This window comes from Cydia pomonella, chromosome 3 (assembly GCF_033807575.1).
Source record: "Cydia pomonella isolate Wapato2018A chromosome 3, ilCydPomo1, whole genome shotgun sequence".
Taxonomy (NCBI): domain Eukaryota; kingdom Metazoa; phylum Arthropoda; class Insecta; order Lepidoptera; family Tortricidae; genus Cydia; species Cydia pomonella.
In genome coordinates, this window is record NC_084705.1 from 6,342,406 (window position 1) to 6,360,147 (window position 17,742).

Here is a 17,742-nt window from a genome sequence, read left to right on the forward strand (position 1 = left end):
TGAACTCGCCTGGCACAGTATGGTATGTTTAGAAATCTTCTTTAGACACAAAATTATGGTGATATATACGGTCAATAGGTATTAATAGTAATAGATGAGACTACGCGTCAAAAGTACTGGCTAAGAGTTGGCATTGACATGGGCGACCACTACCACTAGGATCGCAGCAACGATCAAATACTAGTTCTAGGTCTTCAGGTGGTTGGTCAGGCTCTTATGGAATGTGCTTATTGCACTTAGTTTTATCTACGTTCATTGTAAGTAAGTTCTGGTTTAGCCAGGATTTAACCGCTGTTAATCCTGTTTGAGCTCTAGAAAAGACTTCAGTCCAATTTTCAGCAGCAAAGAGAAGTACAGTGGCATTTGCATAAGTAATTAGGTCGATGTAGTGTGCAGAGTCAGAGGAAGTTGATGAAAATAAGGAATAGGGCTAGGTCCTAAAATACTGTCCTGCGAAAGTGATTGGTAAATAATTAAATGTCACATCTCTGATGGCAAAACTGAATGCAAATTGTAGAAACATAATATATCTTTATTTGAACAATTATTGGAAAATGCCATACTTATATTTTTGACGTGTTGTTCTATCCACCACTACTGACTGATGCTGGCATGCATAAGCATAGTAATATGTCTTTGTTAATTATTTTATCTATCATAGGCACCTTCCACTCGCCGCTATCCAGGCCGCCAAACTCTTTCATTAGAGCCTGAAACTTTTCCTAATATACATATAACAGCGTGAATTGAAAGCATCCATTTTAAACTTTCCGTTTAGCGAAGCCTGCTTGTTATTATAACTTGTAACCATTATAAACTTTATTCTAACAATTTGGATACATTACAAGACCGCCTGTAACAACAGGCGCCGCCTGTAACTAGGTAACAACCTAGTCTTAAACTTGTATTTAATTTTCTGTGTATTTTTATTAACTTCATGGTGCACAATAAAGAATATTTACTTACTTTCTTAATTAAATGAAATTGAAGTCCTTATTGTATGTACCTATAAAAGTACCCATAGCAGAGCTACTCGTATCTATACAAATTCTGTTCTTAGTTTTTATTAGGCTAACATAATAACAATAATATGTATAAGGCTTTGAATTAATTTTACACTTTGTACAATATTTTTATAACTACTATTAAGAAAAAACTAACTTCTCGCAAAATTCACAAAAAAGCTTGATCCCTGGAGCATTAAAAAATAAATTCTCTTAACTTTTATCTAAATTAAGTAAGTAGTTCGTTATGAATCAGAATTAGTGGCGGCTTAAATAAACTCCTGTACAAAACTCCGAGGATGGCAAATAATAAAAATGAAACAACGAAACGAATAGCACGCTACACTACGCTTGTAAGCACTGTAGTGCTAACCGAAAATTAACCTTACCTTACCTCATCATTATCATAAACAAGAGCTGCGCCTCTTATCGGAGAAGCAATCTCCATTTCTTTCTTTCATTATTCTTTTCCTTAACAGCCTGATACGACACGACGTTCACTTTCTCCTCACCCTTCCCTTTACCCTTCTCGGCTTCCCTCTCTTCTTGTTTTTTCGAGTTTCTAGTTTTTAGTCTTGATGATGTCCATAAAGTGCAGTATTTATTTGAAACGAAATTTAATAAATACGGTTATTGATGGACGGTTCCTATAGTGTTCGAGAATTATCGTAAATGATGATCTTATTTACAAATAGGACTACGAGTACTCTTATACAAATAGAAGATGTTAGTGTTAGATTGGTTTTAGTGGACTATCTCAATCATTAGCCAATATGATACCACGAAGACATTGTATTAATTCATGCTTTCTCTGTTTGTTTGTATCAAATGCAAGTACGAGCCCCGATGCATATATGATTGTCTAGTCAGATCATTTCAGAGGTTTTGCCGTTTGTACAAAAATAATGTTTTAGTTAAATAAATCACTGATGTTTAATACTAATACCAATTCACTTTAGTTTTATATGGAAATATTTTGCAATAACTAAATCCAAATACAAGAAATACGTACCTTTTCTACTGAAGGAAAAAATACGTTTTTTGGGTAGTTTGAATAAAATGTAGAAAAGAATATTACAAAAGAAAACAACACGGCTCTGCCAATGTGCTGACAGTTTTGCATAGAGCCCGTTAGGTTTTTTTTATATTCAATAAACTGAATTAAACATTAATAATATGGTTTTCATTACTAAGTCGTTTAATCTACATGTCAATCACAGTGGTACTAATTACTTAGATATATTTGTTGTAATTAGTACTGTAGAGCAAGGCAAGTCTAAATTACACCCACATTTTCCGCGTAACTAGTACGATTGTGAACTAGGGTATCGACGTGTAAAATTTATTAGAATAAACAAAATATTTGTGTATAACTAGACGAAATCCAGTGCATCGGGTCTCGTATAGAAAATTAAATTGTCTCCGGCACGGCAGTAGTGTAAGCAGACACCAATGCAGGTCGAGTCTGCAGAACAAATCTATTTATAATTTACCACTAAAACGCTTATCCTCACGCCATAAAGGGGACAAAACTGCTCGTGTTTGCGGCTTTGGCTCCAAATACCTATATTTTATATTTCTGTGATTTTCCCCTATGTGGCGGCAAATGTGCAGTCTTTTTCTGATGATAGGTTTAGAGTTTAGACCGCGGTTTATAACGTTAATTCGTTTCTTAACGAAACCGCGTCACCATAATGACTCAAATCGGTACGATTACTTTGAAAATGTCCTACATTGTTATTTTTAACCTATTCTTCAACCTTTCAAGAAGAACCAGAGCACTACCGAAATAGATTGGAGTCATTAAGTAGTAACAAATATCCGTATCATCAAAATTTGCGACCTGTTTAGGTGACTGACTCAAAATATACTATTATATACAAAATACGCTACTATTCCAAATAATACTTAGTAATTCTTCGTTTGAGCATACACTGAAGGCTAATTTTCAAGACAGCACGACGTGAACCGAGTAACAAGCTAGACTTATCAACAAAGCTGTGATGACAACGATAGACGGTTCTACTTTGCATATATTGAATACACCGAGGGCTTGAGTAACTCGCCAGATTTTAACCATGCTTTCTTAAGGTGATAAAGAACAAGAAACATGATATAATTTTTGGCCAAATTGGGCAAAAAAAAAATTTATTTTATTTTATGTGTTCTGCACACGATACGTTATTTCTGTTTACATCATGGCGAAAAAAAAACATTACTATGAATAAGTAAAGTATTTTTATTAACCGATAAATTTAGCGAAATTCCTTTAAAACTTTAATGTCTGTCAGTAGGTAGGCATGTGTAAACAAAGTCACAGTTGAAGCGTCGCAACTAAAAAGACGTTTCTCACAAAGTTATTACACAAACAAATTTTCACAAAAAAATTTCATTATCTCTAAAACAAGACCGATTTCTGAAAACTTTGCATGACATTTTAGTCTCTTAGGGCCACTTGCACCATCCCACTAACCCGAGGTTAACCGGTTAAACCGTTAATCCAGTGGCAAGTTGTACAGGCAACCATGGTAACGCCAGGTTTAACCGGTTAAACCCGGGTTAGTGATTGGTGCAAGTCGCTCTCAAGAATACAGTTCTAAAATCTGTCCGGTTACTCGAGCCCACGGTGTATAATATCAACAATTATATTTACACTGCAATGCGATTTCATTTTGGCCTAGATAATGCTTGGTGCATCAAATGCGCCGACTTCTGGCCGAAGGGTGTCGTGTTTCGGAGGTTCCGGGGCAAACTGCCGAATCCGACACAAGAGCAGCCGATTCAACGGAGCCACGCCGTTTTGTCGCCTAAATAGTGTTTAGATGTAATTTTATAAAATGTATATGTATGTTAGTCTGTAAGGTGTTTGAAATATGGGCCTTGTTGCCTGAATCAAATTTTAAATAAATTAAATAAATAAATAAATTGACCTGGAATATTACGATAAGTTATGTGAAGTCATACGAGTTTTAAGGTCATTAACAAATGCCGTGACGTGACTACAGTACTAAAACAGCCAGACAACGATACATCTAAGTGAACGCGACTCATAAGTGATAATTACGGGCATAATTAATAATAATTACGTGATTACAGTAAATTATATTAAATGCATTTATTACATAAGAATGTATCATGGCGGTTTGTTTACTGTTTGTGCTGGTGGTGCCCCTTACGCAGAGTTTTGCGTTATATTCCCTATGTACGAATTTACGAAATTTTCCTGCTTAGCTTTGTCCTTACTTTAGGACGTTTAATCCGTCACTCATTTTATCAATGATATTGACAGTGACATCACCCGCGGCAACGATCGATCTAGTTCCGGTACGGGGCCTTAATTTGCCTTATTACGGGGCCTTAGCTTGGTCGGCTCGTGTTCGTTACGATATAACTAAACGAGTCATCTTTAAAGTGCAGTGAGTTCAGGTCTTTCTCTGAACGTAGCTCGCTGAGCACAGAGTGGACGGCCGTGCGCGCTCGGGAACGCGAATAGTTGTATCATTGATTGTAATAACTATAAAAATAATATTACGCGTTTTTAGAAGCAATTTTCATGTTAATAGCTTTTGTGCAAAATAGTTCAATAAAAATAGTGGTGCGTTTTAGTCATGTTTTAGTCTATACATGTATGTGTAAAAAAAATTTATATCGAGTGAAAGTGGTTTAATTATTAGGTTTCGAATTGATGAAGTAAGAAATATCCCTGTGTGAAAGAAGATATGAGAAAGAAAGGAGTGAGTGCTGAGGTGACGAAAGATAGAGGAGAGTGGAAGAGAAGAACATGTTGTGCCGACCCCACATAACGTGGGATAAGGGCAGGAGGAAGACTTTACCTGTTTATTATAATCAATTCTCTTTGCTTTAGATACAGATGAGATACAGTAACTTCTTTAAGCATAAATAAATGTCATTGTACATATGAAATATATTTAAAGACTCGGTCGGTTTTTCTTTAAATAGTTCACTTTGTACTCGTTAATTTTATTAGAGCATTTGTCTACTTTTTGTCATCTATTTCCTTATACGCATATTTACAATTTCCGTTTGACGGCGTAACCGGCGACGCATACCCGGACTGCAATATCCGCTGCAGCTATCGGATCCCGAGCCTCGTTATGCGGTGTGCGACACATCCTTTATATTTTACGTAAGGACTGACTAGAGAATATATTAATAACGTTGCTAATATTCATAGAAAACAAAGCATTCAGCTACTTCTGTTGCAGATTGCACATAATCGCATGTAGCAATCTTTGATGTTGTTTTCCCTAGAGTGATTTAAGTACATACAATGAAATCCGTTAATTATGTCTTAAATATACTGACCAACAGCTTAATATGGCGTAATTACTGTGCGAAGTTGGTTTTCATATAAAATTCTTTGTAACGAAGTCGGATAAGATGTATTCGCTTATAGTGACAAATCTTTGACTACGAGTATGACCGATAAATCCTATTTTCATGAAATTATGACTGGTTACACTGACACTCGCTGGTTTTCGTGGCCATCCCCATGTCCTTCCCTGTGAGGTGAGGATGTTTGGTGCGTGCGTAGCGTGTCAGTTGTTTTACTTATTTTTGATTCTCAGATACAAGTTGATAATGGGTACAAGGTTAATAATACGAGTAATAAAACTCATCTCTCACAAAGGCATTTGCGATTAATTTGGAAAACTTAACAAAAATAACAAGTTAATCAACTATGTTTTATACGACATCCGCTTAGTATGACGTAGAGATGGGTAACTACCTGGGTAAATACCCGAGAGCGGGTATTTACCCGGTATGTACCCGATATTTACCTAGTATCACAACTTGGGAAGCTCATAAGTCAAAAATAGTTAGTTTTATGACAAAAATGTATATATTTTGTAGAACATTTTGTCTATTTTAGTTTGTACAAAAAGTTACCTTTTCGCCCCCTCCTCTCAAGCGTAATCCCGCCGATATTCGAATGTTTATTATAAACGTAAAAGTACGATTATTTACTCAAATCTAAAGAAAAACCGTTATAACTGCATTTTTTATTATTTATCAAAATTATCAAACTATCCTTTATTACAAATGCAGATATCACTAAACCGTTTCTTTCTAAATGACACAATAATTACAAATACTAACTCGGTATAATTATAATCTCAATTTTAATACAAATCAACATGAGCAATACGATCAACATGTGTGATACGGGTAAATACCGGGTAGATGGGTATTTACCGGCTAAATACCCGGATGGGTAAATTGGGTATTTAGCCGCGACCTACCTCTATTATCACGTATTTGTCACTTCCCTTCGATGTCATTTTATGTGGTTTCTACGTATATTTATTTCTCTGTAAACGAAAGGAGTCCCTAAAATATTACAGCGTAATTTTGGAAATTTTAAAACCAACGCTATAAATTGTGATCCTCAAAGACAAACTCTTTAAAATTCTTTAAGCCGAGTGCTGGTTTGGAAGAACCGCGAAGCTGTCGCCAATAATGGAAGTCTCGTGTTTTCAAAAGTTATTCTAATTCACGCAAGAATTAAAAGGGTGTTCAGCCGAGATGCACGGTTTTTAAACAAAATCATTTTGTACTTTTAATTACTTATAGAACAACATGGCGGATTTTGAACAATATCACTGACTTTTTTAAAGCTATCTAGTGTTTGATTTAAGAGCAGTTCTTATTATAGTTTACTTGATACGAATCAAATTAGGTACAATTTAATCCGACTATCACTGCATCTATTGCATAGATGCACACGTTTTTTTACATTTTAGCGGAGCGGATGTGCATAAATCATCTCAAGCTTTTGTTTCGATCTTTGAAAGCGTTACAAAAATCTAATCAAAATGGAAAATGCCATTATAACTATCTCATATAAATTGACAACCGTATTACCATATAATTCTAGAAAACACCATATAATTTTTAAACCTAACTATAACGTAGGGTTCCAGACTTATAAAATTCAAATTTTATGTGAGCTTATTGCATGCACATACGTAGATTTTGTATTGTCATATGTTAGAAATGTAAGATAATTTATATCATTATTATATGGAAAACACCGTCTGTCATGAAACTATTTCTATTTTGATACTAGTTGTTAATATTTATATTGTCCGGGTTTGTAAACGTGCCCTAACTGACAGCCCAGCTGTCATGGGCGCGGCTGTCAAGAGAGTTTCCCGCGCCAACGTGAGCGTCGGTCGTCGGACTTAATATTAATTCATGTACTTAATTCACAAATAAATCAATTACTCAAGACCTAGTGTGTTTTATATCTTTCATTTCAGAAGTGGGATCTTTATTGACAATAACAATATACATAATGGATATATACAGATGATTACTATAACAAGCTTATATCTAAAATAGGCCCTTGAGGCATTGTACCAAGGATGCTGGCGGCATTTCCTCGTTGTATCGCAATACTGATACGTTGTGCGAGGAAGCCGCCAGCTCTTCGGTCACCAGTTACGTCAACCAGACGTTTCGCGATTTCTCCAGAAAACTAGTTTCAGTTGTATATGTATACATAAATGATAGTGTGAATGATTCAGATTCGAATTAGTAAGGAATAACTAGTTTCATTTTTATGTTTTTGGTTATTAACAATAGGGAACTTTTGCATTTATTCTATATGATCTGTATCTTTCACATTACAATGATTTAACGATTACGCGTAACATAACTTGGATGGTGAAGATCCAGTCGATGCTGTGTACACAGATTACATCGACCATGATCTGCTATTACATAAACTTTTATCAGTAGGTAAGTATAAGAGGAGACCTCTTTCGATGGTTCTCCTCCTGTGTCGTAAACAGGTCCCAAGCGGTCGTTCTGAACGGATTTTCATTATCGTGGGTGGAAATCCCTTCAGGAGCGCCCCAAGGATCTCTTAGACTATTATTATTCATCAAATATTTACACGATACTTCCCATTGCTTTAAACACTCAAATATTCTTTTATTTGTTGATGATATGAAAGTCTACCGGATAGTTAATAACACTCTCGACTCTACTTACCTTCAAGAAGATCTCCTTAGACTAGATCGATATTGTGCTAATAATAAACTAGATATAAATGTGTTCAAATGTTTTGCCATCTCTTTTACTCGTAAGCGTAATGTCTTTAATTCTATTTGTTATAAATGAGGTTATATCTAAGTGTAGTGAAATAAGGGACTTGGGTGTCGTAATGGATAACAAGTTGATCTTTGATCGGCACGTTGATTCAATAGTCAACAAAGCTTTCAAGGCACTTTGTTTTATCATAAGATCGTGTAAGAACCTTAAAAGACTAAAATCAATTAAAATTGTCTATTGCGCATTTGTAAGGAGCCATCTGGAATACGCCTCTCAGGTTTGCAACACTTGTTATGACACCTATATTTCAAAAGTAGAAAGAATAAAAAAAAGTATATTTGTTTACTGAGATATAAATTCAAAATTCCAAAATAAAGTTACAGCATTGTGCCAAACTCCTCCTGCTACCTCTTTAAATCCGGCTGAATATATCTGATGTAATTTATATTATGAAAATCGCTCAGGACCATGTAGACTGTCCTGACCTGCTAGCGAACTTATGGTAATCAGTCCCCTCACGTCTATCCTCTCGCACCAAACGAACGTTCCATATTCCCTTCCTTCATACTAATTATAGGAAAAACTCATTTTTTTTCTGAGCTGCTAAGTCCTTTAATCAGCTTTGCAAATAGCATGATCACATCGATCTGTTCTGTGATACTGTTAACACAATTTCATCTTATTTCTTTCTCTTTTGTTCTTCTCGTTCATTGTTTAAAAACTCAGTCTCACTGTAAAGCAACATAATTGCAAGCATAATAGTTATTATTAATTTTGCAATTTCGCACGTCATATACTTTACGCAGTTTCTACATGTGAAATTGGCTCTCTGTTTTTATTTTGTTACTTTAGCTGTGAGTTTTCAAAAACAAAAAATAAATAAAATAACAACTAACATTGAAAATGAATACCGCATACAGTCAAGAGCTCATTTAGTTACCATTATACCTAATCTAGTTAAAAAATAAATAAATAGTAGCTTGTTATTTATACATAGATCGAAAATTATCGATCGAACAGATATATAAATATGTACTATAACTTAACACCACTTCCAATATGGAAAGTTTACCCAATTGCAAGCTAGATGGCGCTAGCGTCGAGTTAGATCGCGCAAGCGTTAGTCTTTCGCAATTTCATAGCATGTATTAGACATTAGTATGCAAATACCGTTCGCTAGATGCCGGTGGCAACGAGATAGATCACGCCAGCGTTTGTCTTTCATAGAATAGTTAAGTCCCAAGTTTGATTTTTGTTTATTTGATAGATTCGATAGGACGCGGTTTATGTTACCCGAAGATTCAGCTACTCTGCGTACTTTCTATCTAGAAAATATGCGGAGAATATTTACTAACTGTATCGAAACGAGTGGTTTAGTTCGTGCTGAGGGTGTTTGCTCCTGCACACTCTTTATGAGTCGACAGTTTTACACACCAAAAGGTCTGTAAAAGTAAAAATCCGCCAAGTTTAAAAAAACAAACTAACTGTCTTACGCTGATTCGAACGCCCCATCGATCCCGCCACTTGCAGTACCTCTTTTAATATAATTTAATTCATAAATTTATTACAATATTATGTTTATAAGTCGCTGGAAACTTAAACCTGAAACACTGCCGCCGTATTATGGCTGACAGCATTTTTATAACGATTTGTATTTTAAGCTAGTTCTATAGTAGCATTTTAGACGTTTACATGGCTACTGTAATGCTTATTTGAGCACAAATTATATAACAACATTACAGTAGAACTATACTAGGATTATTATGGTCAAAGAAATTGTTAAGGGTACCAAATGCAAAAGGCATGGTCACTTGGAAGCCAATTGCGAGATTTTAAAATAATCTAACTACTTACAGCAATTTTGACTTGAATTTGTGAAAGGATAAGCAAACAACAAAGATCTGATTACAGGCAACTTTTACAGTACGACGATTTGGCAAATGTCCAATCACTCCTAATGTATGTTTGGGTTATATTCCTTCTCTATATTCCAACTGTCACACATGACATAAATGCATACTTGGTCTCTCGCGGTACAGGCCTAGCTTAGTGCGGGGACCGCTGGAAACTCTGTTATGTAACCATGCTATGCACTCACCGATGTCACACCAATTCATATACTGTTTTGTGTGCAATAAACTTATTTTTATCTTTATCAATACTCCTAGTGCTTAAATCCAAATTGGAGTTTTTGTATTATCATAGTAGACTATAATTACATATAGTGTTTTTATAGTACGTAATGGTTTTAAAGAGGTGGTCGTAAATATATCAATGTTAACTCAGCGGATAAGATGAAACTGTGGATAGGACTAGGCTCTAATTTTGAGCCTGGTACCGAAAATTCAAGTTGTTACTCGGAAATTACAGTTATTATCATACTATAATTACCTCATTATATACATGAAATTCATATTCGTGACGCAATGCACACGTGTCTCATTTTAATTGACGTTCATGTTAATGCAATTCCAACCAAAGTCTAACCGATATATAAATACATATTTGTGTATATGTTAAATAAATAAAGTGTAAAATGTTTAATGCTTTACATGTTGGACCTGAGTGCGTCCGTCCGAGAGCCGCAACGACGTGGTTGGAGTCCGCTGCATCCAGTGTGTGTACGCGGTAGCTACCGATAGATAACTCACCACCACTTCACTGCGCCTAGTGGGGCTGAGGCTGAGGCTGCTACGTCCAGTGTGCGTACGCGGTATCGAAGATCATGTGAAACACTTGCTTGAGGCCGATACCCCCTGCGCGGGTACGCGGTAACAAGTGTGATAGATCGCCTGAGGCCGATAGCTCCCTGTGTGAGAACGCGGTAACAGGGATCACCAAATAAGCTTGCTTGAGGCCGAGAGCTCCCTGTGCGAGAACGCGGTAACAAGCAGCACCATTTAAGCTTGCATGAGACGGATGCTCCCTGTGCGAGTACGCCGTAACAAGCTCACCATACAGCCTGTGTCTGTACGCTTAACGCCCTTACATCCTGCGTGTGTACTGTGGTATATATAATAATAACTGTACGAATGTTTTTTACACCCTGTGTGTGTGTACTTTGCTACAACTTATTAAACGCCCTTACATCCTGTGTGTGTATTGTGGTATAATATATAATGTCCGTACGAGTGTTTTTACACCCTGTATGTGTATTCTGGTATATAATGATAACCGTACGATATTTTTACACCTGTGTACTTTGCTACAACATACCAAACGCTCTTACACTCTGTGTGTGTATCTTGATATATGTATGTGACGACCGGTCTGGCCTAGTAGGTAGTGAACCTATGCCTATGAAGCCGATGGTTCCGGGTTCGAATCCCGGTAAGGGCATTTATTTGTGTGATGAACACAGATATTTGTTTCTGAGTCATGGATGTTCTCTACGTATTGAGGTATTTGTAGATTAAATATACCTATCGTTTTCTGAATACCCACAAGACAAGCCTTCTTGAGCTTACTGTAGGGCTTAGTCTATTTGTGTGAGAATGACCCTATAATATTTATTCATTTATTTAATGATACAAATGGGTTACACCTGTGTGTGTGTACGTTGCCACAATCTAAAGATTACTGTTACATCCGGGCGGTGGGATTGTAAATTACCATCTGTACTATGTGGAAAAAAAAACCTTCCAGACACTTACACCCTGTGTCTGTGTGTGTGTGTGACACATGATGGAACGAGACGCTGTTAATTCTTGTTTCTGAGTCCAGGTACTACAAGCTGAGGGCGTTACAGCTTCGATCGCGCCACTAGGCCACTACGCGCACATCAACTCATCGAGTGCGCCGACTTCTGGCCAAAGGGTGTCGTGTTTCGGAGGTTCCGGGGCAAATTGTCGAATCTGACACAATGCCAGACGATTCAACGTAGTCACGCTATTTTGTTGCCGAAATAGTGTTTAGTTCTCAAGTTCTTAAAATGCATAGTCTGTAAGTTATTTGTAATATGGGCCTTGTTGTCTGATTTAAATTTGTAATAAATAATTCAAAGACTGTAAAATCTAATGTGTATAACTAGAGACAAGATGAAAAGTCACTAGATCTACATCTGTTACGTTACCCCACATCAAGTTAGCGACTATCCGGGGGCGTCGTCACTAGTTCGTAAATCAAGAGGCAATATTATCCCAGTAGTGTTGTACTAAAAGTAAAAGAATCTTATAATGTTTATTTTTTTTCCTTAGTTATATTTGTTAATATAACTATGTTGATAATAATTGAATGAGGACATCCAATCTCTTAAGGATGGCCGAAAATGTAGTGAGTAAGATTTCTAATTTGCTTCACAAGGCTTGGATATAATATCAAATAATGTAAAATAAAATAAGCTTGTCGTTTCAATGTTGAAACATATTACGTATTGTTCGACGCCACATAATTAGAACCCTCTGGGTGACTACCCTACTTAATCATCTGTGTGAGTGATGTTTTTTTTTTAGTTTGTAAGACAAGTTTTGTATGTTTTCTTGCCTACTAGCACGTTATTGTCACGTTTTATTATTGTATCCTTAGAAAATTACCTGATAGCACATTATTGTCACGTTTTATTATTGTATCCTTAGAAAAGAAATAGTTTATATCTTTATTGCCTCGGGTCAGGCAAAATTCAGGATGGCCGATTGTTAGAAATGTAAGATAATTTATATCATTATTATATGGAAAACACCGTCTGTCATGAAACTATTTCTATTTTGATACTAGTTGTTAATATTTATATTGTCCGGGTTTGTAAACGTGCCCTAACTGACAGCCCAGCTGTCATGGGCGCGGCTGTCAAGAGAGTTTCCCGCGCCAACGTGAGCGTCGGTCGTCGGACTTAATATTAATTCATGTACTTAATTCACAAATAAATCAATTACTCAAGACCTAGTGTGTTTTATATCTTTCACATACAACTGTGCGTGTTTCAGAAACTGTGTCGTAAAGGTTAAATTTAATTTCAATATGTGCACAGTCTTTATTCTCAACGCCTACATTCAGTGCAGTCATTTAAATCTTTCGAGATTAAAATTATAGCCTAACATCTCGTTACTGGGGCGGGTATTTCACGGGCTTGAGTGGTGTTTCCTTAGAGTTATTGCTCTCCCAGGCCGTTTAAATAATCTCGCCGTGCAATAAAAGCTGGTCAAGCAATATATTGCAAGTTAACTGGCGTTAAAGCAAACACCATTCTGTAGTGCTTGAGACCAGCGCCAAGACTTGGCCAAGGTTAAGTTGAGCCGACGGGACTATTACGGTCGGGGTTTTATCGTTATCGCTGTGGATTAAACATGTTTATTGCACCTATGTACTTCACAAAAAGTAACTAAATAAAATATATGCATAAAAGGGACGTTGATTTATTAAAATCCAATTTATCCAATATTTAAAAAGTTAAACATCTCAATACCTTGCTATTTTTATGAAATAAAGTAAAGGCACCGTTCAATTGTGTCTGCAATGTTGCTTTCACCTATCGGCCCAACTCCAACAATGCTTATAAGATGTCACACCGATACGATACCGATCGTCTTTTTCTTCATTTAAAATATGGCCTCCATCAAATCTATCATGATTTTGCCAATGTCAAGTCGTTGTTCGCTAGTTACTTTTAAGTGTGCTCGTAGTCGTAGATCATGCCATTGTTCGGTAGTTGCTTTTAGTAAAGAGATAGCTGGACTAAATTGAAAGCCACGGTGGATTGCTAGGTGTTGATAAAACATGGCTAAACGCGTTTAAAGGTTATTTTATTATTTGCACATTTCCACGATAGTTCACTGCATAATAAGCTATCATATTACACTTTAAACAACATTAAGTAATAAATCAAAACAAAAAAAATAATCTTGAGACGTCTTCTCAAATCTTAACGTAACCACGATACTGATCTCTGTGTCAAAAGTGACATGTATTCAGCCAAAAACGTCATTTCTGACACTGACAGATCGGTATCGTATGGATGTGTCATATTATAAGCATTTTTTGAATTGGGCCGTATTATGTAGCATGCCCCGACCGCAGAACGCAGTTGTGTCGCCGCGCCCGGTCGTTCGTAAATGAAATATTTTTTTGGCGTTTAGAAACTCGTGTCTTTACTTGTTGCAAGCATTGAGTGAGAACTGTATGCCAGGCTTCTCTTCTAGGTTTGACTTTGACTCTCGTTTCTGACCTTTGTGCACGTTCATGCAGTTTGTCTTTTACTTTAATGCATTTTACTTTATTACATCTTCACTATTAACAGGAAAAACAAGAAGAAAAGAGCGCGTCCGACCTCCATTAATAATTGACAATTTCAATATTGCATTGGTTACACGATTTTATTAACAGACAATTGGTTTGACCCATCTCGCCTTAGTACAGTCAAGGTATTAAATATCGATACGGACAAAGTGCCAAAAATATGTATACACGACCTTATTGCCTATACGTTAAGGTAGTGTGTACATATTTTTGACACTTTGTCTGTATCGATATTTAATACCTTGACTGTACGTTCTAAGCGTAAAATAAAGTTTGATGTGTATGAAGGTCATGTTATGCAAGGTATACCTTAACGCATTCACTTCCACCGCTAGCTACGCGCTACGTTCGTAGCCAAAGCTGATAATAACCATATGTAGCTAAAAGCGCGCCTACGAACAGAAAACCCACCTAGCGGGTCGCTGACAGTGTATGTGATGCTTAAACCCAGTAAACAAAGCACAAACTAAACCCATTTCGTGACATAGAGCTTAACAAATTTTCGATCACCTGCTAGCATGAGCATCGATTACGAAACTAGGGAACAGGATTAAGGAACTTTCAACCATCATTTGTATAATAGCTAAGCGAGCTTGTGTAAGCTAAATCTCCAGGCTAAGAACAGACCGCAAGTAATGGGTTAGTGGGCAACTCGCCCTATGACGGATATCGTTCCAAATATCCAGTTACACGCCCCAATACCATGTCACGGATTGCGATTATCGTTACTAATATTATTGCCTATTTGAAAATTTTAAAACGTCAGGAGGTTAAAAAGTAAGCCACACTTCTTGTAAGTTGCGTTAAGTTCTGGCGTGGCCGGTCCTTAATGGTGGTCAGTGAAGATGAAGACGCACTGCGTTAGAGATTGGAGAGAATTGCTATAAAAAAAGGATTTGGAGATTGAAACAATTTGGTAGCTATTTTAGACGAAATCACGCTTCATTCGACATGCACATTTGGCATGCCTTTCGTGTTCTTTTCGCACTCTCCCTGAGCATAAGTGTGAACAAAATGGATGTGCGTGCTCGAGACCGCGGATATAATGTTATTGAATTTGAATTTTTTGTGTGTTTTAAAAATAGAAAAAATGATTGCTGAGCTTCCTCAAGCATGATATTGCCGATTTTTAGAAGCAATTTTCATATTTTTAGCTTTAGTGTAAAATTTATTACAATTTTTAAAGCGCAATTTAGATCTAAGTTCGTGACATTTCTATCGAGCCAAAGTCAAAAAAATCGGGATTCAAATCACTGAAGTCCCTCTAGAAAGCCCTCAAAATTGCTACCTAAAGCGCTACGACTTTTTAAAATCTCCTTTTTCTGAACCTACTGCATCTTAACCATCGAAATGTTAGGTCTACCACTTATATCAGGCCGGGGTAAAGAAGTTTCGCGGTGTTTATCACCGCAACGTGTATTAAACAAGTTTAAGTAATTAATTACCACGTACTTGCATGATCTGCTATCTCGAAACTCTGAAAAGATTAAAGCTAAGTAAAATTTAGAGCCAGGCCAAGTTGCACTGAAGTGTAAGCCAGTGTAAGCCGGTAGCCCGGCAGAGCAGTGTATTAGGCACTTTAGGCAGCATTAGCTTGTCGTGCAGATACCGCTGGCCGATATTTTTTATAAGGCAAACCATAAATTAAATACAGAATCCCACTGCGCAAGTATTATATTAAGATATACTCCTGCTTCTCCTTATTTTAGCTACTTTGACCATGATTTATTTGATACCGGAAAAGTAGGTACAATTTACGTTAGGGACTTCGAAATACGATGACCGAAATACGTGGAAATATATTAAATCCAGCTTTGGTATTACTCTCCATATTCTGATGTCTGTAAACTTTTAATTTATTTGGCTACTTAGTTGACGTTTAAACGTGATTATTTAGGCAGGATTATATGATCGATTATTTGTTCAGAAGCCTTATAAATGTCCAAGTGTTTTATTATAAGACTTCTTAAACTGTTTTATGATAGCTTAGAAACCTTGAAATTGCTTAAGAACTTTTAATAGTACGTCCTAAAGTTATTCACTTCAGTATTTTGGCACATTTGATCCGGGTAAATTAATTGATATTCCGTGAGGAGTGGGGTCTGTAGTTGTTTTTAAGTTTAGGTAGACAGCTAACGAAACCTATTATGGATGGATATTTTGTAGGTATTGTGCCTATTTTTAGACGGTTTTGCATGATTATATACGAAGCCTGTGTGGTTGATTTTGTCTCTGTATATGTTATAGATTAAGCTAAGTATTATAGATTAAGCTATTAATAAAGATCAAAGTCAAATGGACAATGGATGGCAATGGATGGTCAAGTTCTAAAAGTTTTAATCATGTGTCGAAAGATGGCAGTAAATTTACTGTGGCTACAAAGTTCTTTGACAATCCACCTCTATTTCAAGTTCTCTTTGTTATTACTTATTGCTTAATTGTGTAATTTTGTTATTTGCATAATAACAGATAATAATTAAGAGTAATTTCTGTTCGGTCTTAAAAATGCAACCGTCGAAGCGTTAAGATGATGATGTTGTTCCAAATGCGCACGACCCGTGGTTAATCCTTACGAGGCTGCACGTATTAGGCGGCAGATACGCGCCCGGACTTCCGGCTAGCTTATCGCACGCTGCCGCAAGTTGCAGGCTCATGTGTTGGAGTTGTTAAGAAATATAATGAACATATCGAATTACGTTCGACGTAGTTTCTCAGCATTTTATTCAGTAATCAGGTCTTTAATTGCCAATTATAGACTGAAGCCGAGCATTTGCCGAGCATTTAATTATGTTGTGACAATATTACATATATTTACTACTTACATTTACAAGTTATTAATTTTAACATTTTACAGAATCAACACAAGAAAATCGCCAGGCAGCAATAAGAAATGCAAAAACAAAGGCATCGTAGAATCATAAATAACAGGTTACAATTACAATATAGATTCATAACAATGATATAAAGTTAAATAAAACTAAAAGAGAAAGAAACTACGAAGAATAGAAGACATTGAATAATATTAGGTAAGCACACAACACATTATGCTACAGAAGGAGAATAAAATAAATTTGTCCTTAATTCGATTAGTTAAATTTATTTAGGCTTCTTAACCATGAAGCTTAATCTTAATACGAATAAGAACGTTTTACGCTTATCACTTGCGTCCTGGCGTAATTTGCTATAGGATAGTTGGCAGTCATATTAAGTGGTAAGTATTTCTTAGAGAACTTCCTGCTTTGAGCCAGTTCGCAAGTTCTATTGTGTCTAAAATGTAGTTAGAAAGGGGAAGTCCACACCGCTCAGTCGCGCCTGTACGCTCGTAATTAGTGTTTTTTTCAAGTGCATTCTTAATGTAGTTAACGGGCCTTCTTACTATACTAGTTCAGCGGTGTCACTCACGAATTCGAGCCAATCGTGCAGTCTA

The 17,742-nt window shown here is 36.3% G+C and overlaps 1 long non-coding RNA gene across 1 annotated transcript in view; it reads left to right on the top strand.

Moving 5' to 3' along the window:
• The window catches only part of LOC133515917 (uncharacterized), a 78,104-nt gene extending 60,703 nt beyond the window's left edge, over positions 1 to 17,401 (top strand). The window contains exon 4 of the long non-coding RNA XR_009799137.1: positions 17,170 to 17,401. This is a non-coding gene — a long non-coding RNA (uncharacterized LOC133515917). The remainder of the gene's footprint in view (positions 1 to 17,169) is intronic.
• The last annotated feature ends 341 nt before the right edge of the window (positions 17,402 to 17,742 follow it).